The following is a 25,486-nucleotide window of genomic DNA, read 5'->3' as shown; positions in this document are numbered from 1 at the left end:
AACTTAATATTGCCATTAATTGTAAAAATTAAATTAGTTTCTAGTAATAAAATATTATATTTTATAAGGTTTATTAAGGATTATTAGAATCAAGGGTACAAAATAATAACCATGTGTAAGGGCTGATTAGCCCATTCAAAGCTGACTTACTACATAATTGCAATGGAAGAGGAGAGAGCGCTTGGGAGATGTTACTGACAGTTAAATACTAATTGTGATCTTGCCCAGGTGGAGACTCAGGTGAGATTATAAGGAATTCTGGGAAATACCAAGGACTTCTGGGGACTGAAGTTGGGGGTTTGTGGAAAGGAAATAAGACTGACAGTTTGTGGGGGAAGGGGACAACTGGGAGTGGCAGTTGGGTCTTGTGACTAGCACTTCCTTCCTGCTGGGAGTGGCAGTGGGGTCTTGTGACTAGCACTTCCTGCCTGCCGGGTGGGACTTGCTTCTGGGTGTTGGAGGAGGAAGGAGCTTGTCAGCCCAGTCTGGTGTGGTGGCCCTCTTTCTTGGGTCAGCCTGAAGATTCAAGTCCAATCTCTTCTGAAGGTTAGATCTGTTCATGTTTGCTTTCTGTGTACTGCTAAGATTCTGAATTAGAACAACGAGAGTAGATGGGAGTAGGACAAACCCTCTGTCAGCCTCTGGGCCTGGCCTCAGGTCTGAAGCTGAGAAAAAACTCCAATTCCAACTGCTTATTAAACTTTATATTATTTGAATACACAGTCAGATAAGTGGACTATCATTTCTGGTCATAGAGGGAGCTGAACTTCAGCTCAATCATTCCAGGACAGAGTCCTTATCGGACCCCTGCGGCTTCCTCTCAGCAGGGGGCATCTCCCTCCCTTGCCTCACCAAGCAATATACCCTCTCTCCTCTCTCTCCTCCATACCCCATACAAACCTCCCTTTATCCCCCATTTTTCCAATCCTATTTCCTTTCCCAATAAATATTACAGGTTCAAAATCTCCATTTTTACAACTAGTTATCCTATAACTACCTATAATTGCTAACTAAAACTGCCTATATCTACCTATAATTGCCTATAACTCACATTAAGGAAAGTCTAGATGTTCACCCTTCAGCTCTGCTCTCCAGGCAGAATGAATATATATATACTTGATGGGGTACATGAAAAGACACCTCTTCCCTCACTACTCCCTAAAGAAATTCCTTTGAACAGTCTTAAAACAATTCCCAGTCAATAAAAAAGTGATATTTGTGTGTATACGTATATATATGTATACACACACATATATTTATATCTCCCAATCACCAACTAATCACCAACCCACACCACCAGCAACCAATCTGCAACTACCAACTCATGCCCAACAGCCAACTTCCCCACAACTTCCAGCCCTGTCAGTAACTAAAAGACTGACCAACTGAGGCTGATACCTTTTTCTCCGTTTATTCTACTTCACTTCCTGTCTCTATGATTTCTTCTTCCTATCTCTATGGTTTCTCTTTCCTGTCCCTATGGTTTCTACTTCCTGTCACCGTGGGCTGGTTAATCCCTACACATCTCTACAGTAAGAGGACCTCCAGGTCCCCCATTAAATGAAAACAGAAAAAGAATTCCATTTTACAGGATCCATGTGTGCAAAGATGAATTGATTAGAACTGATGAGACTATCAAGTGAAAAAGTAAAATAATAATATTGGCTAACATTTATATAGTGCTTACTTTATACCAGGTACCATGCTAAGCCATTACAATTATCAAGTCATTTGTTTCTTCTAAGGCCCCTAGGATGTAGGGGCTATTATTACTCTATTATTACTAATTTTTTATAGAAAAGGAAACTGATATAAATAGGTCACCCAAAGAAAGGAAGATTCAGGACAATGTTGGGGATCCTTGTGATTACTAGGTATAACTTTGATGATCACACAGGAAACAAATTTAAGTGAAATAACAAAATATTAAAGGGCTAAAACAAAAATTACCACAATTTAGTGAGGGCCAATTTGAACCAGTTGAACTCATGACCATAAATTACTTCTAGATATAGGTAACACACTATCTTTAACTTATTTGCTGATTAATAAATATTTTTTAATAATCTTTATTTTTAAAATTGATATAGCCAAGCTTTTGAGGGATTGGTTTCTCTTTTTCTGGTTATCTGTGGAAAACATCAGACCACATTTAAGATTCATCTTCTGGCTCAATCCACAAGGATTTTCAAAGCTAGCTGGGCTTCATGTTTCCTCATTATTTCAAATGGTTTCCAAATAGTTCCCTGGAGTTTTACTCCATCTACAACTTATTTATATATTTATTTATTTCCACCCCAACTGCAGGTGGAAGTCAAGTATGAATTTAGAATTTCACAGTATTAGAGCCTCACAGAATGAGGTGTTATATCTCACAACTGTGACTGATCATGTTTAATTTATGTAAATAATACTAAGGACCAGCTGGCTTAGGTTGATAGTTGAACTCAGAACATATCACAACCAGACACTTATTTAAATGATATCTATGTTGGAAATGAATGATCAAATCTATCAGTGGCCAATTTGTTGGCCTACCTCCAATTCCTGGGGAATAGTTCTCAGAAGCACCCCCCACCATCTTGGAAATTATCTTTTTTTTCAACAAAATAGTTCTTGTCCCTAGCTCCAATTACTTTTCAGATGTATAACAGAAATAGCAGGATATTGAAACAAACACACAAATAGTCATTGGTCATATAGCTTTAAACTTCAATCACCACAAGATTGCATTTGCAAAGTGGAGGAGGACCATGGCTCTATCAGACTCAATGTTTCATAAGAATATAGTATACAATTTCCCAATAGAATTTAAGATCCTAGAGGACTGAGTTTTTTTTTTCTTTGTACTCTTAAAACATAAAAATACCTACAATTTTATCAAAATAAGGAATTTTGAAGAGTAAAATTCTACTACCTATGCAGCTGGCACCTACTTTGCAAATATGTTGCCAGGGCTACAGAGATTCATCTGGCCAACCTGTGTCAGGTAGAATTAGAATCCAGGTCACCTTAATTCTGAGGCCAATTTTTGCCACTATCTCATTATACAAATGTGACCCATAATAACAACTTAATAAACACTTCTTGAATTGAAACTAATGAATGCAAGGATTTAGTCTCATGGAAACTTTCTTTCCTCCAGGGATTAGTATAGTGTTCTGCACATAGTGAATACGTATTGTTTATTAAATTGGTCCTAATCAAATTAAAGTTGAGAAACCTTGAATTCCAATTTCAACTATAGCAGTAATAACCCTATCGTATCTTGGCTAGGTCGCCTACTGCAAAGTCGTTTGCATTTCAATTTTTCCATCTTTCAAAAGACATCAATATCTGCTAAGCTTTTTTTTTTTAATACAGCACAGATAAAAATAGTGAAAATACTTTCAAGAATTGATATTTATAAATAGCACAAGGACTAGAGCTATGATTTCATTGGTATAAAGAACTCCCAGGAGAAAGAACATTGTGTATCAAAGCAAGTCCATGGCTTTTCTATATATTCTATATATTTTCAGCACATAATGTTAGAGAGTTGCTAAAGGGAGAAGGTGTCAGGATGAAATTTGAACCTTAGTCTCTCTGGCTTCAAAGTCAATTTTCTGTATTTGCCACCATGTTACAGCATATCAGTTCATTATTTCTGTCATTTCTTTGTATTTGTATACACATTTCTATATGTATATTTTGATCTCAATGGATAGTTAGCATTAATGATATTTGGGAATTAATTTTCAAAAGTAAAATAAATCTTGTTCCATTATCTTAAGCGGTGTATCCAGAGTCAGGGCAAAGAGTGTATTTTCTCTCTAAAACCTTGCATGGAAAAACTAATACCCTCAAAAACATTGCTGAATATCTAATGAATAATGTAAAATTGTTGAGAAATGATTACTTTATCAAAAACATAGGGTTTCATTTTTACTTTATGCTCTGTGACTTCATGTTACCAATGTGTATTTCTAGAAAATTATGCCATGTGTGTCGCCTCCAGTTACTTACTGGGTGAGACTTGATTACTTTTTCCTGTTATTTTTAATATTTAATTATGTTTCAAAATGGGAAAATGACCTTTTACAATAGGAACACTTAAAAAAACATCAAGTTCTTGCCATTCTTATTTCAAAACATTTATTTTATATTCAGTAAATATTCAGTGTCTTAGACCTCAATGCTTCCCAAGTTAAGAATCAAAGATTTATATATTTTTAAAAAGCAAATAGAGGTACATGGCTTGGAAGCAAATCTCAGAAAGTATAACCCTTGAAAAATGTTCTGTTTAAAATTCTGTGCTTTCCAAGCTGGGTGATTTAATTCTGTTTTATATTCAGGTAAACTAAACTAGCAGTTCATTACTGCCCAGCCATACCAGCCATGCACTTCTGAGAATAAATACACTGCACACATTCTTGTACTTAACCCTGGCCTGGTTAATGTCATGTGCACAGGCTTTATAAAAGTTTGAGTTAGGAATGGATCAACCCAAATGATGGGCCCAGAAATAGGCCCTAAATCGCCTCCACTTCTGTTAGAAAAAGTCTTTGTAATATCAGTATGTCATAGGAAAAACGAGAAACAGTGGAGCCACCTTCCTACTTCACTTCTCACAAGTTCCCCAATCAGTGATATTCCCCATATACTTCCCATGTCAATTGCTGTTGCCTCAGTGACAGATGCAAAGCTCAATGGCTCAATTTCGGGTGAATAGGTCATTGATGGATGGCCATCTAGACCTATTCAGTGTTACACTATATGAAACAGGAAATAGATGTGAACCTAAATTCAGTGTTTATTCCCACTATAAAATTTGATTTAATTTAATTCAATTCAAAGAATGGATATGAATCACTCATATGATAATAGTAGTAAAGCAACTAATAGGAGTTTGGGGTGTATTATATTCTGATAAAATTCCATGTAATAAATATCCTACTATATTCTAATATAATATGGAATCATAGTCTAACAATTATTCAGGATATTGTTTTCATTTTATGAAAATTTATGACAAAGTAAAGAATGTGCCAAAGAGGGAAAATTGCATGCTTAAGTGCTAGAAAATATGACATATCAGGATCAGATTAAGGAACAAGAAATTTGGGATTTAACCTCAAGAAGAGGGAAATGTGTGTGTTGGGGAGCAGAGAGGTAGGGAACATTGACAATGTTTTCAAATAGTTTTAGGCATAGAGATAATGGTGCCTTTTATAGAAGCAGAGGTGAGATATACTAGAGGGTTTAGACTTTTTCTCTTAGCTCCATAAAGCAGAATTAGTAACAATAGATGAATGCAGGCGAGGTTTACAAGGTAGGGAAGAGAATAAAACTCAATTAAATAATAAACAACACCAATTTTATAATAATTAAAACTGCCCAAAAAGTATGATTGGGCCTCATTTTACTAAAAGGAAGTGAGTTATCAGGTATGTAATAAAAAATTATTTCTGTAATTGTTGGACTAACTGTTCTTCAAGTTATTTTCCAATTATAAATTTGAAATAAACTTAATGCACATTGATAGTAAACTGGACAAGAAGCATTAATATGTTCAGATCTTGAAATAATGGACCAGGTGAGGCAGCTACCAATTCAGTCAGCAGGACCCCACAGAGACAATTTCAGGAGAAAACAGTGAAAACTTTTAGAATAGAGGCATGTATACTTGCAAAGACTTTAAGAAGGCATAGAGAGAGTACTCGATTCAAATTCCAGTCCTTATGTATATTGGCAGTGTGACCCTGTGTAAGCCAATTCTGGCATTAGCTCAGATGAAAAAATGTCAGAATAGTTATCAGTCTAGATTGTAAAAGGGATCTGCTTCACCAGGAGAGTGACAAAGTCAGTTAGATTTTTAGAAATATCAATATGGATTAATGTAAGAAATAATAAAGGCCTAAATCTAAGCAACGGGATTAATAGAGAAAAGGGAATAAATGGGTGAGATGCTGAGGTAAAATATGCAATATTTGTCAACTGACCACATATGGGAAGAGGGGAAGAGGATAAAAGAAGGTGATCAGTTGAATATGATTCCTAGATTGAGTACCAAAGAATGGTAATGCCTTTGACAGACTTATAATAGTTAGGAAGAAGAATGAGTTGAGGAGGAAAGATATTAAGGTCTGTTTGGGGCCTGATTTTTTTTTCTATATGCCTATATCATATTCTAGACAGGATATCAAATAGAGTATTGAACATGTAGAATTAGAACTCAGACAAAAAGAAGTTGAATGGCAATTTGAGGATATCTCCATAGAGATGATAGTTGAATATAAAGGAGCTGATAATATCCCCAAAAGAGAGAATGTGAAGAAAGATAACAAGGGTGCATAGTTAATCATCCAGCAAAGGGAATCAAGAAGTTTTGGTTTGACAGGTAGAAAATAATTATTTTGTAGATAGTGTTAAAAGCAGTTTGTAAGGGATAGAGAAGTAAAAGTAAATACATAAAAATGGAGGTGATGATGATAGATTTTTCTAGGAGTTTGTGAAGAAGAGTTGTAGGGTTGATGTTATGGTGGAAAAAAGAACTTATAAGTGGGATTTCATCATGTTTGGTTAAAACAGGTAAGGTGCCAACAGATGGGGAGAATTTAGGAATTAGGCAGAGAATGGGAATGATAAGAGGAAGAGAGACCATGAATTCAGAGTAGAGTGTACAAGTGAAGGATCTGGCATTAGTTAGGGAAAGGGTCACCTCATTGTCCAGGATTATAGCAAAGGAGGAGAGAAGGGAGGAGGTGGTGGTGATGTTGAGGAACTTTGAAATAGAGAATAAGAAAGGAAAGAACCTTCAGGGGAAATGGCTTTAACATTCTCAGTGAAATATAAGGCAAGGTACTCTGCTATGACAAATTTGGAAGGGAATGTTGGGAAGGTTTTAGGAGAGCATAGAAGGTTTAAAACAAGTCCCTTTGGATAGTGTAATAAAATGTCAATTAATGATGTGTAAAAGGGTTAGTATAATCAAGGAAGTGAGGACCTAATTTAAATTACATTACATAAAATGTTAGAGGACCCAGTCAACAAGGTTCTATACCTACCTCTTATAGTCTTAAAGAGCCAGCAAGCAGGAATGGAGAATTTGGATAATGGGTGTAAACCAAGTTTGGGGAGTGGAAAGGGATGAATGACAAGACACAATGGCAAAGGCAGTATCCATTTGAACTGGTTAACTACAGGGTTCATATTTCAATAAGAGGAAAGTAAAATCAGATGCCTTGAGAAAACAAAGAGAAATGGAGGGAATGGGTGTCATCATTGCCCCCCCCCCCAGCTCAATTGCCTCCTGTGTAAAATAAGAATGATAGTAAATCTACTTCCTCCTCAAAAGAGGACCCTAAATATCAATGTCAATTGTGTGTGTTTAAAAGTAAAGGCAGAAAGATGCAGTAGAAAACATGTTAGGTTTGGAGTCAGATGACTTCTATTCAAACTCTGACAACTTACCCCTTAACCTCCATTTCTTTATCTGAAATATTAAAAAATAGATTTGATTTTAAGTTCCTTGAGGTCAGGGGCTGTCTTTCATCTCTTTTTTATATTCCCAGAGCTTAGCAAAGTAGCTGGCACATAGCAGGTGCTTAATAAATGTTTATTGGTTGAATGACTGATTGATTAGATCATCTCTAAGACTGCTTCCAGCTCCAAATCTATGAATCGGTAAGTGCTTTTTAAGTATGAAGCCCTATAGAAATAAAGGCAAATGTGTCATTTGATAGCAGGCTCCCCATGAGTATTTGTTATTTGTTATATGAACACATTTCATAAGGAAAAATGGACATCCAGTAGGGAATAGATTTCAATATGCAGAAATTCTTTACCTAGTCAATCTTCCATTGGAAAGGTGCCCATTACATTCATTTCAAGGCATCACTATATAAAAGTTGGTATCACAAAAATAAGTGAAATTTGACATTAAAATTAGTGCTGTGCTTTGTTTCAAAGTTTTCCTTGGGAAATTTAATATTCATGTAAGTCATCTTTTGCCTCAGGAGACTATTAAGCCCAAGTAATAGACCTACACATACTCAGAGAGGCTCAGATAGCATATATATATTTATATGTATATATACTAATAAAAAGTAGAAAAGTCTAATCTGCCAACCAGCCCTTCATTAGTTATTGATGTAATAGGTAAAAAAAATGTCTTTAGAAAAATTCTCCCAATGAGTCTTCTGTCTTTGTCAATGTCCCACAAAATTTCATTTAGGTCACTTATCTGTGTTTAAGGATGCCCTTACCTTTAGTAATTGCTGAACTAATGAACTGGGACCATATCACCACTAAGGGGGAAGGATTTTCAAGCCTAAAAATAGCTACTGTTTGCTCTATCCATCCTTCCATCAGTCTGTCCTGCTTGATCCTTGATTAAAAAATTGATTTCTTTTCACTTGTTTAAATAAAAATAATGATCTCCTCTGCTGCTCCACCCCATAGCTACAGAATCTCACCTGGATTAAGCAACTGATTTATTGAAAAAAAATCATTGATCTTCTTTTACCCTTGCTTGGCTCCCGACATAAACTCCTGGACCTGAATTATTCCACAATATTTGATATTTAAAATCCCACAGACAGTTAACCTCTCCAGGGATAAGAAGAATCACTCCTCTTGCTAAAAAAGACAATTGGTCAGCATCAGTTGAGTCAGACCAGGCTGGATGTTGTGGCTCTTGGTGGAAAGGATTGATTGATTGATCCCTTAAAATGTCAGAGAGACAATAGAAAGGGCTGAGCAGCAGCATCAGTGGATGATTTCCTGGCATAATTTGAAAACTCGAGCACATAAGACAAACATGACAGTTGAACTAAGAAGTGTCTCTGTGGGGTGGCTTCCTCAGTCATAGCAGGTCATGTCACAAAAGCACTAACAGGCATGAATGAGAAAAAATAAGTGTTTCCAGTTTTTTGTCAGGGAGAATATGAAAAGAGCTTTAAAGGAAAACAGCATTTATTTATGTAAATATTCTTTTTTTTCTTCTCCATAATTCATCCATGTTTTCTTTTATTTTACTTTTTAAAATACATTTTGAAGAGGCAGCTAGGTGATTCAGAGATTAAGAGACAGGACTAGAGACAGGAGTTCTTATTTGGTTCAAATTTGGTCTCATACTTCCTAACTGTATGACCCTGGACATGTCACTTAACCCCAATTGCCCAGGCCTTCTGCTCTTCTCCCTTAAAAGCAAAACTTAGTATTGATTCTAAGATATAAAGTAAGGGTTTAATAATGCATTTTGATGCCATTTTTACTAGACATTTTAGATCCTGGGTCATAAGCTAGAAGTGAATTTAAAAGTAATTTTATTTGACAGATTAGAGAACTGATTCTTGGAAGGTTAAGGAACTTTTCCAAGATCTTATAACTATAAAATGACAGAGCTGGATTAAAATATAGAAACTCTGATTCAAAAGCAAGTGTTCTTTCTATTGTACTAAGCATATAGACCATTTTCCTCCAAAATAATCCCACATTTTTTAAACAATTATCTTTTGCCTTAGAATAAACACTAAATATCGGCTCCAAAGAAAAAAGTGAGAAGGGCTAGGCAATTGGGGTTGAGGGTCTTGCCCAAGGTCACACAGCCAGGAAGTATCTGATACCAGATGTGAACCCAGGATCTCGTCTATAAGTCTGCCTCTCTGTCCACTGTGCCACCTAGCTGCCCCTGAGCCCTCACTTCTTAACAGAGAAAAATAGTTAATCAGACCAAAAGAGGGACCATAGCTAACAGTGGATACATTGTATTTATAATGTACTCCCTCACTACTGTAACAAGCATCCTATCATATCATATATAAATAAAAATATAAATTATAATAATATGCTAATAATATAATGCAATAATATATAATTATATGATAATATGTTATGTTACATTATATAATATTATGTTATGTGTTATATCATTTTGTATTATACTATATCATATTTTACTATATCATATCATGTATAATCATATCATATCATATTATATCATGTTATGTTATGTGATATTATGTTATGTTATATTATAATATACTATGTTGTATTGTATTATATCATATCATATCATATTATACTATACTATATTATATCATATATCATGTCATATATTACATTATGTCATATCATATTATATTATATTATGTTATGTTGTTATGTTATATCATATCGTATCATATCATATCTAGTGTCAAAGATTGTGGCTATTATTCTAATTCTTCCTGAACCCATTTGAGGTTTTCTTGGAAAATATACTAGTGTGGTTTGTCATCACCTTCTCTGTTCCACTGTAACAGATAAGGAAACCACGGCAAACAAAGTTAAGTGACTTGTTGAAGGTCACATGGTTAGCAAGTGTTTGAGGCCAGATTTGAACTCAGAAAGCTGAATCTTCCTGACTATAAGACTTTTGCTCTATCTACTGTGCCACCTAGCTACCCAAGTGCCAAGATCAGCTATTACATTTACTCAGCACTGGCTTTCATTTTAGTGATCTTTCCCCTTATATTAATTGCCTTTATTATGGTTTTCCTGGTTATGCTCAATTGGCTTTTTATTAGTCCATGTTTTTCTGAATTTCTATTTCTCAGAGCACAATATATTTCCTTACATTTGTAAAGATAGAATTATCTCATTGTCTATTTTAATGAAATCATCAACGATCTTTAGCTCAATCAATCAAGAACTCAAAGCACCCCTCCTGAACCCTTAGGTAAAAGAATTCACAAGTCAAAAACTCTCACCTCCAAAGGGGAGTGCACAGCCCTGGGGAATACTAATAAGCAAACTGAAAGACCACAATTTGTTTCTGTGAAGAAATGAGAGAGACAGGTAATGATGTGGAAAATGGGGCCTAAAAGAGACCAATAGGAGGTAGAGAGCAGGGCCTTCTACCATTCCTTTCCTGGTGTTTGGAGAGATTGGTTCTGGAGATTCCTGCCTTAGCTTTGAAGAAGACTTTTTCCCTGGATCCAATGTTGGCTTACTGGGTGAGTGACTCAGCTATACAGGAGGCTGTGCTGGTGAACTTCTGGCTCAAGATTTCACTTGGAGATTGAGATCTGAGGAAGCCTCCTGCCAGGATGCTGAACTAGACTTCACTTCCCTGAGAAACTCTTAGTACTGTTAGACTTGTTTAGAATCTGTCTCTTTATCTACATTTCCAATTTCACTCTTTCCACCTCTTTGTAAATAAAAGCTGCTAAAAGTCATTTTGACTTAAGCTATATTTTAAAATCAGCAACCACAATGTTACTTTATAACTCTCTTATTGAGTCAAAAAATGTAATCCTTACACATTAATAAATTGGAATTTGTTCAATGATTCTCCATTTGAAGGGCACCCACTTTGTTTTCAGTGCTTCTTTCCAAAATTTTCTATAAAAAGTGCTACTATGAATATTTTAGTACATATGGAGAGTTTTGTTTTTTACTTCCTTGGGCTATACATTCATGTGTAATTTCAAAACATACTTGATCCTTGACATCTCCTGTATATTACTCACTTTCTTATCCTAAATGAATGAAGGCCTTTAGCTCTAGATATTAAAAATAAAAATTCATTTTGAAGAATTCTGGAGATTCTCTACCTAGGGAAAAGATAAAGTACTTACACTAATGTAGAATTCCACATGAGATTCCTTCAAATATATGAAGACAGCTATCCCAACTCTTCTTTTCTCCAGACTAAAAATGTTCATTCTATATTCTTATCCTTAATATATTGGGAGATATAAGACATACAATAAAATGTGAAAAAAGGGAAATCACAAACCACCACTGTTTTAACACTCATTTCATGACCCAGAGTTATGTTATCATGAAAACTTCTAAAGGCTAAAAAAAGAAGGGGGAAAAAAAACTCTAAGTGTCCTTAGCTTCAAATTAAGGGTTTATGAATCAGTTGAATGATCTGTCTCAACAATATTCTGATTTTTTCTCTCCAACTAAGACTTTTTAAAGAAAGTTGAATTAGGTACTACTGAAAAGGCAAAGATGGGTATTCTTTCTCAAGTAGAGTTTTCCTGGTATTTTTTTTTTAATTCTTTTCCTCTAGGCACCCCAGCCTTTAATAAGATACTTATTCTAACACCTTTACTAACACACTTATCTGGGCCTATTTTCAGCTAGTGGCAGTTATCCAGGGTATATGGGTAAGTGCCTAATTAAAGACTGAATGCTTGGGGGAATCCAGAAGCTTTTCCTCAGAGAAGCACAAGCTCAAAAGTATGTTGTTCCCAGAGCTTTCCTATTCCCAAATCACTTATGGTCATTCATCAAGGAAGCAGCTTCAGGTTACAGGGTTATTTGAGACTTGCAGACAATTTCTAGAGTAAAATCAACCAAACTGGATTGAGGAAACTAAAAAAAAAATTACAAACTAATTGTGAAAGAGAAGACTTAAGGTAAATTCATAAGGAAGACTAGAGTGTACACCAGAATGATCATTAGAAAGGAAAGACATAACTCCATTGCTTGTTTTACCTTGAGAGAGTCACTCTTTGGGGCCCTAGTTATTTCATCTGTAAAATGAAGTGGTTAGACCAAAGAATCTCAGAAACCTCTTCTGACCCTAGAGCTATCATCTTATGATATGATCCTACATCAAGCAAGATGCTTTTTGTGCCTAAAACTTATATTCCCTTCTACCTTGCTTCAAATGCAAGCTTCTTTCATAATTGATAAGTATGAATCTTAGGAAGTTGTAGTTTTTTGTAGCTATTTATTTTAGTGGATTGCTTGTGTATCTGAGTTCTCTGAGCTCTGTTATCCAGAAGGTTAACATGCTATTGCTGTTAGTATCTTGCTATTATTGATAAACTTTTATTTTTTAATTGATGCAATGGTTTCATAAAAGTAGGAAGCTCTCAGTGAAGCAACTTGTTCTACCAATAAAAGATGTAAGATTTAAATTTAGAGATTTATGCTAATATATGAGAATTCTAAACTAATATTGTAGTCACTGATTTAAAAATATTACAGCTTAAGTCACAATGACTTTTAGCAGCTTTATTTACAAAAAGGTAGAAAGAGTGAAAGTGGAAAAATGTAGATAAAGAGACAGATTCTATTAAGCTTACCAGCCCTTCTCCTGAGAAGCCAGGCAGGGCCTCCACAAGTCAGATCTCCATGTGGATTTCTCAGTAATCCTCAACCAGAGGTTCTGGTAGTGTCTTCAGCCATAGTTCCTCCAAAGCTAGGAAAGGAATCACAGCCACTCACCCTGCTAGCAGGATCCAGGGAAAGAGTCTCCTCCTCCAGTCTGGCTCACCAAAGCAGAGTGAATCCCTGAATCCTCAAGGTGGCCTTTTTAAAAGCAGTTTTCTTGAGGACACTTTCTGTTGCTCCTCCACTTGACTGAAACTAATGGCAGTCTTTCAATTTGTCTAGCACCACTGAAGGGAGGGGACAATGACCTTTGGAGGTGTGATCTTACTCTAGTAAGTGACTCTTAGTACCAAGTAGGGGTACTTTAAGTTCTTGATTTGATTAGCTAAAAATAGGCAAGGAGAGAGTTAATCCTATTTTCAAAAGTAAATACCTTCTCTATAATTTATAGTCTTAGAGAATAACCTAAGGGAATTCTCCCAGTTTCACATAGCTTGCAATGGAGCTGTAAATGATGTCTGGTCCTACTGGCTCTGATTACATCTCCATCAACCACACTTGATTGTCTTTCAATTTGCCTTAATTTATTTGTTATTCACTAAGGCCTTATCTTCTCTTCTAGACACTAACCTTTTGGGGGGCTTTCCTTATTTAACTTTTTATCTCCTTCAATGCCTAGCACCATGTCTCACACATACTAGGCACTTAATAAATGTAGAATAAAATATGGTTTGAGGGGACAAACAGAGGATTGGGTTAAATTCCTGGCTTTCCAATTTCCCACTTCAATGACCTTAGGAAAAGGATTAGAGCTATCAAGAATGTATTTACTCATCTTTAAAGAGAGTGGGTTGTTGGACAAGACCACATCAAAATTCTCTTTCAAGGCTAAGCTGAGAGTCTTTGATTTTATAGATACTGAAAATTATTAACAAGGATGCAAAAATACTTTACTTCATATAAACTCAAGTAAATTACAGGCCTTTAGTATTTAGTAATAATTTATCAAACAATCCACAATTATTTGTTATATACATTAAACACAGGTCAAAGAATTAGGAATGAAAAGATGAAAAAAAATCCCTGACTTCAGAAAGCTTATATTTCAAGGGGAGTGTATTGGAGAAAGATATAGGCAATATGCAAACATATATGAATATAAAATTACATACCAAAGAGTCAATATTTTAACCTGGAGAGAGGTATCAACAGCTGAGAGGGAAGAGGGCAGGAAAGTCACCTAGAGAAGGTAATATTTGAGTTGTCTTAAAGAAAAATAGAGCCCCATGAAGCAGAATTGAAGGAGTACATTCAAAGAATGGGATACTACTAGTACAAAGACATGATACTGGAAAACAGATATAATAATTTAAATATGCCCAGGTAGAAAATTCATGGCCAGGGAATATTACATTGAATATTTTAATATACCATTGAATCTATATTTTTAGATTTTTTCATTTGAATCTTGCATATATATATATATATATATATATATATATATATATATATATATATATATTCCTGCCCTCTTCCCTCTCAGCTGTTGATACCTCTCTCCAGGTTAAAATATTGACTCTAGTATATTAAAAAAATTCCAAAAAAGCTATAAGAATCTTATTTCCTTTTTAATTTATCTTATGTAGATATTTTATTGCATACCATTATGAAGATGAAAAGCTTCTTAAAAAAATACTGGTTTTGTTTTTTGTTCTTGCTCTGAGTATTTGCCTGCAACTGGTTGTATAATATTTAGAGTATAAAAATAAATCAGAGGATCAATTATAGATTAACTATTTCTTTAATGTTGATAAAATTAAGAAATTCCAAGGTGACTTAGACAGTAAACTAGTTAAAGCTAATCTTTAGAAAATCATGTGAGATTCTAATATCAAAACTAAGTGAAAACAATATCCAAAAACATTTACTGGTAGGTTTTTCCCATTTTTCTTTGATTCAAAATATAAAAATACTACTGGAAATTGAGTATCTAGAATTTTACCATTGCTTTATAAATGTGAAACAAAATGTCTACATAAGATAAATTAAAAAGGAAATAAGATTCTTATAGCTTTTTTGGAATTTTTTTCATGAGAAGGATGTAGATTGATGATATATAACCAACCTTTACAGTGCTTCTATTCCCTTCTAGGAGTGAGAATTATCTTCTCTTGACTCAAAAACAAATCTGAAAAGACTCAAGAAATCCAAACACACAGAGATACTAATTATTTGGGCACTGAATTAATATCATAATTGGAATTATTTCTATCCCTGGAAGTTTTCATGCAGAAGCTGGATGACAGCTTGCCATGGTAGACGAATTTTATGCTACAGTAGGCAGAGGTTTTGCTAGATGACCTCTGAGGTCCCAGCTAATTCAAAATTCATGATTAAGATAATATAGTTTAATGGTCCTACCTGAGCAATTTGGATCCCTAGGTTTATTCTTGCCCCCTAAGGTTCTGAGCTGACACCCCATTGAGAGGAACGGGAAATTTATGAGAGCTTCACTCTAACTCACCTGTGGCAAATGATCATCAAAGGCCCCCATCACCCCATGCCATGCAGGAAGGCCTGGCTCTCCTGAGGTCCCATAGCATTATGGAAATAGCTGTGCAGATATGGATTCAGAGAACCTGTGCTTTATTTCCTTACTCTGCTGCTTACTTAATGTCTAAAGTTAGGAAAGTCATAGCACCTCTGAGCTTTTATTGTCTCAATGGAAAAAATGAAGGTGATCCTTAACCCCTAACTTTCCACTATAGTACTATGATGTCTTCACCAAAAGGGAGAGAAGAGAATAATGGGCAAGTAAAGTGCCTTTACTCTACTTTCAGAGGAATGTAGCTAGAAATGTGGCAATTGCTCTAAATTTGCCCTTTTTTTCTTTCCCTCAAGAAAATCTGGAGATTTCGCTAAATGACATCACACAGGATATTATCATTGATTTTTCTTATGAATACATAATTCACTCAAAATACAGAAAATGTTTTATTTTGAAAAATCAAGCAAACAAAATAGAAACTTTAGAAAACAAATACAATAATGGGGTGATGGTTATGATGATAACAATCGCTGACCCTTATACTTTTAAGATCTGCCAACTGTTATTAATTGATAATAATTTCTTCTCATTTGAATATTCACAACAACCCTCTATGGTAAATTCTACAGAAACTATTATTCCTATTTTACAAATGAGAATACTAAAGTTAAGGATAACAACAACAATATTAATGTTTATATAGTACCTTAAGGTGTTTGAAATATTTTTGATGTGTTACCTCATTTCATCATCACATCAACCTTCAGAAGGAGGTGTATTATTTTCCCCATTTTTCAAATGAAGAAAATGATTTGCCTAAGACCACATAATTAGAAAGTGTAGGAAGCAAGCTCCAAACTTAGATTATCTTGACTTTGAATTCAGCACTCTATGAACTGCAACATTCAGTTGACACATATCCAATTTGAATGATCAGGGCCACTCATCTAGTAGGGTCTTCGGGAAGAATTCCCACAGATTTGTCCTGATTCTAAGTCCATTGCTTTTAACCTAGTAATTGAAAGGTACTTGGAAAATTGTCAAATCCAACTTTCCTTTCTCATAAAGGAGTAAACTGAGTCCTGAGCATGCTACAGAACTTAAAATAAGCCTCAGAGAACATCTATACAAACACTCATATAGCTAGTGTTTGAAAGCATACAGGCATGTATTATATATATATATATATATATATATTTCTCTTTATATATATCTTAAACTTAAAGATAAAGATGTGTATAAAGACAAATATATATATAAAGATACTTCTAAAGATTAAAAACTAATATCTAAAATACTTTATTATATTTAAAAAGATTTATTAATATTTACTTGAAGCAAAATAGGAAAATAAAAGACTAGAGAAAAAGAGCTCACACAGCTGTACACACAGAAAAAAGAGAGAAGAGAGCTAGGGAGGAGTTACAGAACTATATATGCGTAACAAACAGGAACGTGGAGATAAAGGGGAAAGGAATGCTGGGAGATGTAGTTCAAAGGTACAAGATTTTCTAATTATACTAGATATATGTAGAGAGTATATAAACAGACATAGGCAATGCCTCTGTATATGTGCACACTCATATGTATATGCTTGTGTTGAGTGTTAGGGGATAGGTAGATACCCAAAGTGGATGAGAACCCCTGTAAGGGGCTCTGCAAGACCTCATGCCAGAGGTGCTGGTCTTCCCTGGACATCTTATTCACTGCAAATGCACGCAGATATGAATATGTAGATGCATGAGGGTATCTCTATGTTTATGTCTGGATCTATGTGGGAACTGATGACCAGAGAGTTTAATAAACTTTTCAAACATAACCCAAGAGGTGAGTGGCAGAGCCCCAACTCTTTTTATTTAGTTTTCTTTCCCATAAATGATTAAAGGGACTGTCTTGCAACTGGAACATTGGTGGGGAAATCCTACTCCTAGGAAAGCTAATGAGTGCTTTGAAGTTGAAATAAGGAGTGACAAAAAACCTAGCATTTTCAATAAGTTGGACCCTTTAAAGTATTGCATCAATAGAGATAAAATACAATAAATAAGTAACTATGTTTCCTGCAAGAAAAGAAGAACTCGAGGTTTTATGTGTGTGTGTGTGTTTTCCCATTAGTTAAGATTATTCCATTGTCATAGGAAACTTCACCTACAATGTTCTTAACCTGTAACTCAGATGGAAAAAATATTTTTTCCCCAAATGATTGATTTCCCTTTGTAGCATTATGCACTTTATTGAATGCATTTAAAAACAGACATTATTCTAAGAAGAGGCTCATACATTTCGCCAGATTGCCTAGAAAGTCCAGGGCACAAAAATGGTTAAGATCTCTTGCTCTAGACAAAGGAGCTTAGCCTGGCTAAAAGACAACAGATGCTATCCGAGATATTACCCCACTTGGGACAAGTTTCTGGTTAAAAGAGAAAAATGCTTAAAACCCCCCAGCAGAAAACCAAACTAGAAATCCTAAAAATTAAGGGAGAAATTAATAAAATTGAAAGTGATAGAACTATTGATTTAATAAATAAGACAAGAAGCTGGTACTTTGAAAAAACAAACAAAATAGACAAAGTACTGGTCAATCTAATTAAAAAAAGGAAGGAAGAAAAGCAAATTAACAGCATCAAAGATGAAAAGGGGGACATCACCTCTGAGGAAGAGGAAATTAAGGCAATCATTAGAAATTACTTTGCCCAATTATATGGCAATAAATATACCAATTTAAGTGATATGGATGAATATATACAAAAATACAAACTGCCTAGACTAACAGAAGAGGAAATAGAATTCTTAAATAATCCCATATCAGAAAATGAAATCCACCACGCCATCAAAGAACTTCCTAAGAAAAAATCCCCAGGGCCTGATGGATTCACCAGTGAATTCTATCAAACATTCAGAGAACAGTTAATCCCAATACTATACAAACTATTTGACATAATAAGCAAAGAGGGAGTTCTACCAAACTCCTTTTATGACACAAACATGGTACTGATTCCAAAACCAGGCAGGTCAAAAATAGAGAAAGAAAACTATAGACCAATCTCCCTAATGAATATAGATGCAAAAATCTTAAATAGGATACTAGCAAAAAGACTTCAGCAAGTGATCAGAAGGGTCATCCACCATGATCAAGTAGGATTTATACCAGGGATGCAGGGCTGGTTCAATATTAGGAAAACCATCCACATAATTGACCACATTAACAAGCAAACCAACAAGAACCACATGATTATCTCAATAGATGCAGAAAAAGCCTTTGATAAAATACAACACCCATTCCTATTAAAAACACTAGAAAGCATAGGAATAGAAGGGTCATTCCTAAAAATAATAAACAGTATATATCTAAAATCATCAGCTAATATCATTTGCAATGGGGATAAACTAGATGCATTCCCAGTAAGATTTGGAGTGAAACAAGGATGCCCATTATCACCTCTATTATTTGACATCATACTAGAAACACTAGCAGTAGCAATTAGAGAAGAAAAAGAAATTGAAGGCATCAAAATAGGCAAGGAGGAGACCAAGTTATCACTTTTTGCAGATGACATGATGGTCTACTTAAAGAATCCTAGAGATTCAACCAAAAAGCTAATTGAAATAATCAACAACTTTAGCAAAGTTGCAGGATACAAAATAAACCCACATAAGTCATCAGCTTTTCTATATATCTCCAACACAGCTCAGCAGCAAAAACTAGAAAGAGAAATCCCATTCAAAATCACCTTAGACAAAATAAAATACTTAGGAATCTACCTCCCAAGACAAACACAGGAACTATATGAACACAACTACAAAACACTCGCCACACAACTAAAACTAGACTTGAACAAATGGAAAAACATTAACTGCTCATGGGTAGGACGAGCCAACATAATAAAAATGACTATCCTGCCCAAACTTATTTATCTATTTAGTGCCATACCCATGGAACTCCCAAAAAGTTTCTTTACTGATTTGGAAAAAACCATAACAAAGTTCATTTAGAATAACAAAAGATCAAGGATATCCAGGGAAATAATGAAAAAAAAACACTAATGAGGGGGGCCTAGCAGTCCCAGACCTCAAACTATATTAAAAAGCAGCAGTCATCAAAACAATTTGGTACTGGCTAAGAGACAGAAAGGAGGATCAGTGGAATAGACTGGGGGAAAGCGACCTCAGCCAGATAGTATACGATAAACCCAAAGATCCCAGGTCTTGGGACAAAAATTCACTATTTGTTAAGAACTGCTGGGAAAATTGGAAGACAGTGTGGGAGAGATTAGGAATTGATCAACACCTCACACCCTACACCAAGATAAATTCAAAATGGGTGAAAGACTTAAACATAAAGAAGGAAACCATAAGTAAATTGGGTAAACACAGAATAGTATACATGTCAGACCTTTGGGAAGGGAAAGACTTTAAAACCAAGCAAGACATAGAGAGAATCACAAAATGTAAAATAAATAATTTCGACTACATCAAATTAAAAGGCTTTTGTACAAACAAAAGCAATGTAACTAAAATCAGAAGGAAAACAACAAGTTGGGAAAAAATCTTCATAAAAACCTCTGACAAAGGTTTAATTACTCAAATTTATAAAGAGCTAAATCAATTGTACAAAAAATCAAGCCATTCCCCAATTGATAAATGGGCAAGGGACATGGATAGACAGTTTTCAGATAAAGAAATCAAAACTATTAATAAGCACATGAAGAAGTGCTCCACATCTCTTATAATCAGAGAGATGCAAATCAAAACAACTCTGAGGTATCACCTCACACCTAGCAGATTGGCTAACATGACAGTTATGGAAAGTAATGAATGCTGGAGGGGATGTGGCAAAGTAGGGACATTAATTCATTGCTGGTGGAGTTGTGAACTGATCCAGCCATTCTGGAGGGCAATTTGGAACTATGCCCTAAGGGCGATAAAAGAATGTCTACCCTTTGATCCAGCCATAGCACTGCTGGGTTTGTACCCCAAAGAGATAATGGACAAAAAGACTTGTACAAAAATATTCATAGCTGCGCTCTTTGTGGTGGCCAAAAATTGGAAAATGAGGGGATGCCCATCAATTGGGGAATGGCTGAACAAATTGTGGTATATGTTGGTGATGGAATACTATTGTGCTCAAAGGAATAATAAAGTGGAGGATTTCCATGTGAACTGGAACAACCTCCAGGAAGTGATGCAGAGCGAGAGGAGCAGAACCAGGAGAACATTGTATACAGAGACAAACACACTGTGGTATAATCGAACGTAATGGACTTCTCCATTAGTGGTGGTGTAATGTCCCCGCACAATCTGCAGGGATCAAGGAGAAAAAAACACTATCCAAAAGCAGAGGACAAACTGAGGGAATAGAAACACCGAGGAAAAGCAACTGCCTGACTACAATGGCTGAGGGGACATGACAGAGGAAAGACTCGGAGCGAACACTCTGATGCAAATACTAACAACATGGCAATGGGTTCAAGTCAAGAACACATATGATACCAGTGGAATCACGCATTGGCCACGGGGGGTGGGAGGGAGGAAAAGAAAATGATCTTTGTCTTTAATGAAAAATGCATGGAAATGATCAAATAAAATACTATAAAATTAAAAAAAAAAGAGAAAAATGCAAAAGGGACAATAATACAAAGACAGAAGAAAACAACTGTTAATACTTACTTGAAGAATCTGAGAACTTCAGAATGAGCCTCACCACTGGAGCTATAGGAAAAATACTAGAAGAGAAGAGAGCTTCAAAGAACAATACCCAAAGACACATGTTTGGAACCACAAAGAAGGATTGTGTCAAGTTCTGCACTGGAATCACTCTGCCAGCAGAAAGTATTTGGTAGATAGCAGAAAACCACTGAAATAGGTATTTACAATGATCTATTCTAAAGGAAAAGGAAATTGAGATTGATAAATGACCAATACTTTTGCTACATCCTTGAGAAAAAGTTGCTATTTGAAGAGTTTCCCATTTCATATGAACATATTTTGGATTTTGTGAATTGTGGGAAAAATATAAAGTTATAGATTCAGAATCCCTATGACTAAATGACGCCTAAACACTTTGCAGCTCCTAATCAATTACCCTACTTTCGTCAGGTTCAGCTCTAGCGACTGACCCAAAGAAACACATTCTAAGTGTCCCTAATTTGTTGAGGAATACTTAGAGTGTTTTTTTTTTAATACAAATCACTTTGGACAGTCAGCAAACTTTACTGGTGAACACTCAAACAAATGATGGGAAACAATTCTTAGGAATCAGGATACAGGACATTCTTCTGATCTGAAAGGTTCCCCCTCTCAAGAGGTAGCATTTATTTTCTCAAAAGAATAAGGACAAGTTCCAGCTACCCTTAACTAAACTAAGAAATCATACAATATAAAATAGATCATTCTGACTATATTAAAAAGATCTTGCATGAATAAAATCAATGAAGATAGAATTAGAAGAGAAACAATTGAATGGGAAAACATTTCTATCAAATATAACCAATACAAGTCTGACAGACAAAAGAGCTAGGGAATTGGAGAAATTATACCCAAAGAGTAAGAAAACTGTATATACCTTTTGACCTAGCAATATCACTATTAGTTTGTTTTTGTTTTTGTTTTTTATTTTTTGTTTTTTGTTTTTTTGTTTTGGTTTTGTTTTCACTAAGGTGATCAGAGAAAAGGGAAAATAACCAATATGTTCTAAACTATTTATAACAGTTCTCTTTGTGGTAGCAACATATTGGAAACTGAAGGGATATCCATGTATTGGGGAACAGCTGGACAAGTTATGGCATATAATTGTGATGCAATACTACTGTGCTATAAGAAATGAGCAGGCTAATTCTGAAAAAATATGGAAAGAGATATATAAAGTTATGAGTGAAAATAGCAGAATAGAGGGAACATTATATGCCACAACAGAAATATTGTTAGATGAATGACTTATGTGTGGCCAACTCCAGAGAAAGAGCTGATAAAATGCAAATAAGCAAGACATAATTGTATACATACATGCATCTTTTTATAAAATTATGCCTTTCTAATTGGGGTGAGGGGAGTTACTTTAGTATTTTAATGTAATAAAATTTTAAAATCTAAGGAATTGACACAAATGTACAACATTAAAATAAAATTTCTAATTCTATATTAGGCAACATGAACAGCTTTTAAAATAAGAATTACTAATATAAGTGGCCAAATGAAAATTTGACCCAAAGCGCTAAAAATAAGAATAGAGCAATTTAAAATTATGAGTTTTCCTAATAATACATAGTGACAAATATGAATATTCATACAGATATATGTATATGTACAGATATGCATATAGACACACATATGTGCATACTTATAATTCTGCAATCTTGGAGAAAAAATTATTAACTAAATGCGATTGCGAGTCACCTAAATTTCTTCAACCTCAGATCCTTCATTTATAAAATGAAGGAGTTGGAAAACTGTATGGTTTATTTGAAATGTAGTATTTGAAATTTACTCCTCCCTGAGCACCCCATACACCCCATATCTTTGGTATGGAGGGCTTGTCGTGCCCTCCTAGGGCAGCTCTCCAGCGTCTGACCCTCACCTGACACCCAGCTCTCACTTGTGGTTCCTAGTAGCTGCTAGCATGCGGCAGCGGCCACACCCCGGGCAATGGCTTCGACAGGCCAGCTAAACCTTGTGAGGGTAGCCATCGGGTCATCATCGACCCCTGGTGAACTAGGGCTTTGCTCACCCAGCATGTGAAGACTATTTCGGCGGAACAGGCGGAAGAAACCAACAAGAAGGTTCAACGGCTGAGATGGCGATACAGCAAGGCACTGTGGAGTGCTTAGGGCGTGTTTGAGCACAAAGGACAACAAGGCCATCCAATGCAGCTGAGGAAGTCTCCAGGTGTAATGACTTTTCGTGCCACTGGACCCAGGCTTCCAACGCCGAGAGAGTGGGACTGTCTCTGTGCATCGATTTTTCCACTTAAATCTTCATGCACAAGTGTCTTTGTGCACAAAAATGCACAAAGACAATTGTCATCCTCGGTTACGGAGAGAGTACTACTACTACTAATACTACTATTTGAAATTAAACTAGGTATAGTTTGCCACGGAACAAAAGCTTAGTCCTTTTCATTCTTCAAAACAAAAAGCCTGGCATTTTCTCTTAGAAGATCTATTCTGAACATGGTCTCATAATCCTGTGTAGCTAAGAATCTACAAACCAGTGATGGAAGCCAACTTGCTATAAGGTTCCAAATCTTCTCTCACCTATAGATCTTAGAAGTTTCTTGCTCAGCTTCAAGGAAGTTATCAGTGAGTTATACTGAACATTAATATTTAGGACATTATCAGTAGCAGTGACATACATGGAGTCATATTAAAGATATTGAAAGAAGGTTTTTTTTTTCTTTTATTTGTAGAATCCAGGAATAGACTGGCTTAAATGATAATGAATAAAAATCAATTTAGTTGAAAAGTAATGATAATTAATGTAAATAGAGCATTGTAAAGTTTGCAAAACAATTTCTATGTGTATATTACAAAGGGAAACATCTTTAATCCTTCCTTCTTTTATTTTTGCACTGCATTCCCTTCCTAGAATATTGTCTTAGAGTAAAGGCTAGGCTTGCCGCCTTGAAGTCTCAGGTCTGCCATTGGAAAAGGGGAAAGGAAGATTCAAGGAATACACTAGCATTGTCTATGAAAAGTTAATAGAATGCATACACATTCTTTAAAATAGGGAGATAAATGTAGGTGGATAGACTTATGTATGAGAGAGAGAGAGCCAGAGAAAGAGAGAGAAAGAGATATAAAAAGAGACAGAGAGAGAGAGAGAGAAAGAGAGAGAGAGAGAGAGAAAGAGAGAGAGAGAGAGAGAGAGAGAGAGAGAGAGAGAGAGAGAGAGAGAGAGAGAGAGAGAGAGAGAGAGAGAGAGAGAGAGAGAGAGAGAGGGAGAGAGAGGGAGAGAGAGACAGAGAATAAAAGCCATCTGGAGATAGATTACACTTTTATAAGATTTTTCAGTGTAGAGGAGAAGGGAAAAATTATTTTGCCATCCTTCCTTCATTGCCCACTATTAAAACTATACTATTTCTTGCACTATAACATCAGGCTAATGTGAATCTTAGAACAAGCCTATATATTAGTTATCTCTTGTATTTTTATCTCCATTTTGCAGATGAAAAAGCTGAAGCCTAAAAGAATAAATTGGCATACTAATGAACAATTGGTTAACCAGTAATAATAAAAGTGTCTTACATTTGTGTAGTGAATTAAGATGTGCACGTAGTTTTCATATGTAAACTTGTTAGAATTTTACTACAGCTCTATGAGGTAGGCATTATTATTACCACCATTTTAAAGATGAAGAAAATAAGACCTATGGAAACTTATTTACTTGTCCACCATCTTACAGCCAGTAAGTATCAGACTAATGAAAGTCAAGTGCAACACCCCATTCAAAACATGCTGCCTATGTTTATTTATTTTTAACCCGTATTGCTCTTCTTAGTATTGATACCAAATATCTGTTCTAAGACAGAAGAAAAGAAAGGACTAGGCTACTGGAGTTAATTGACTTGGGTCAATTGGGTCAGGGTCACACAGGAAGTGTTTAAGGCCAGATGTGAACCCAGGATCTTCCATCTCCAGGCTTGGTTCTCTATCCACTGAGCCACCTAGCTATCCCATCATACTGCCTTAAAAATAAATTTTAAAAAAGCAGACATTTTCATTGGATCCCACACATGGTAAAAATAGATTTTGAAAAAAGTAAATATTTGAACAAATATCCACTTCCACCTTCAGAGATATCGATCCTTGTTATCACATATAAATTAAGACACTTGGAATCAGTAGGAGA

At 35.3% G+C, this 25,486-nt stretch overlaps 1 long non-coding RNA gene across 1 annotated transcript in view; it reads left to right on the top strand.

Moving 5' to 3' along the window:
* The first annotated feature begins 380 nt into the window (after positions 1-380).
* LOC103102853 (uncharacterized) overlaps positions 381-25,486 on the top strand; it is a 97,475-nt gene continuing 72,369 nt past the window's right edge. Inside the window, exon 1 of the long non-coding RNA XR_461220.2 lies at positions 381-546. This is a non-coding gene — a long non-coding RNA (uncharacterized LOC103102853). The remainder of the gene's footprint in view (positions 547-25,486) is intronic.

Source organism: Monodelphis domestica, chromosome 2 (genome assembly GCF_027887165.1).
Source record: "Monodelphis domestica isolate mMonDom1 chromosome 2, mMonDom1.pri, whole genome shotgun sequence".
NCBI lineage: Eukaryota > Metazoa > Chordata > Mammalia > Didelphimorphia > Didelphidae > Monodelphis > Monodelphis domestica.
Note: the sequence above shows the minus strand (reverse complement) of the source record. Positions and strands in the feature narration are given on the sequence as shown.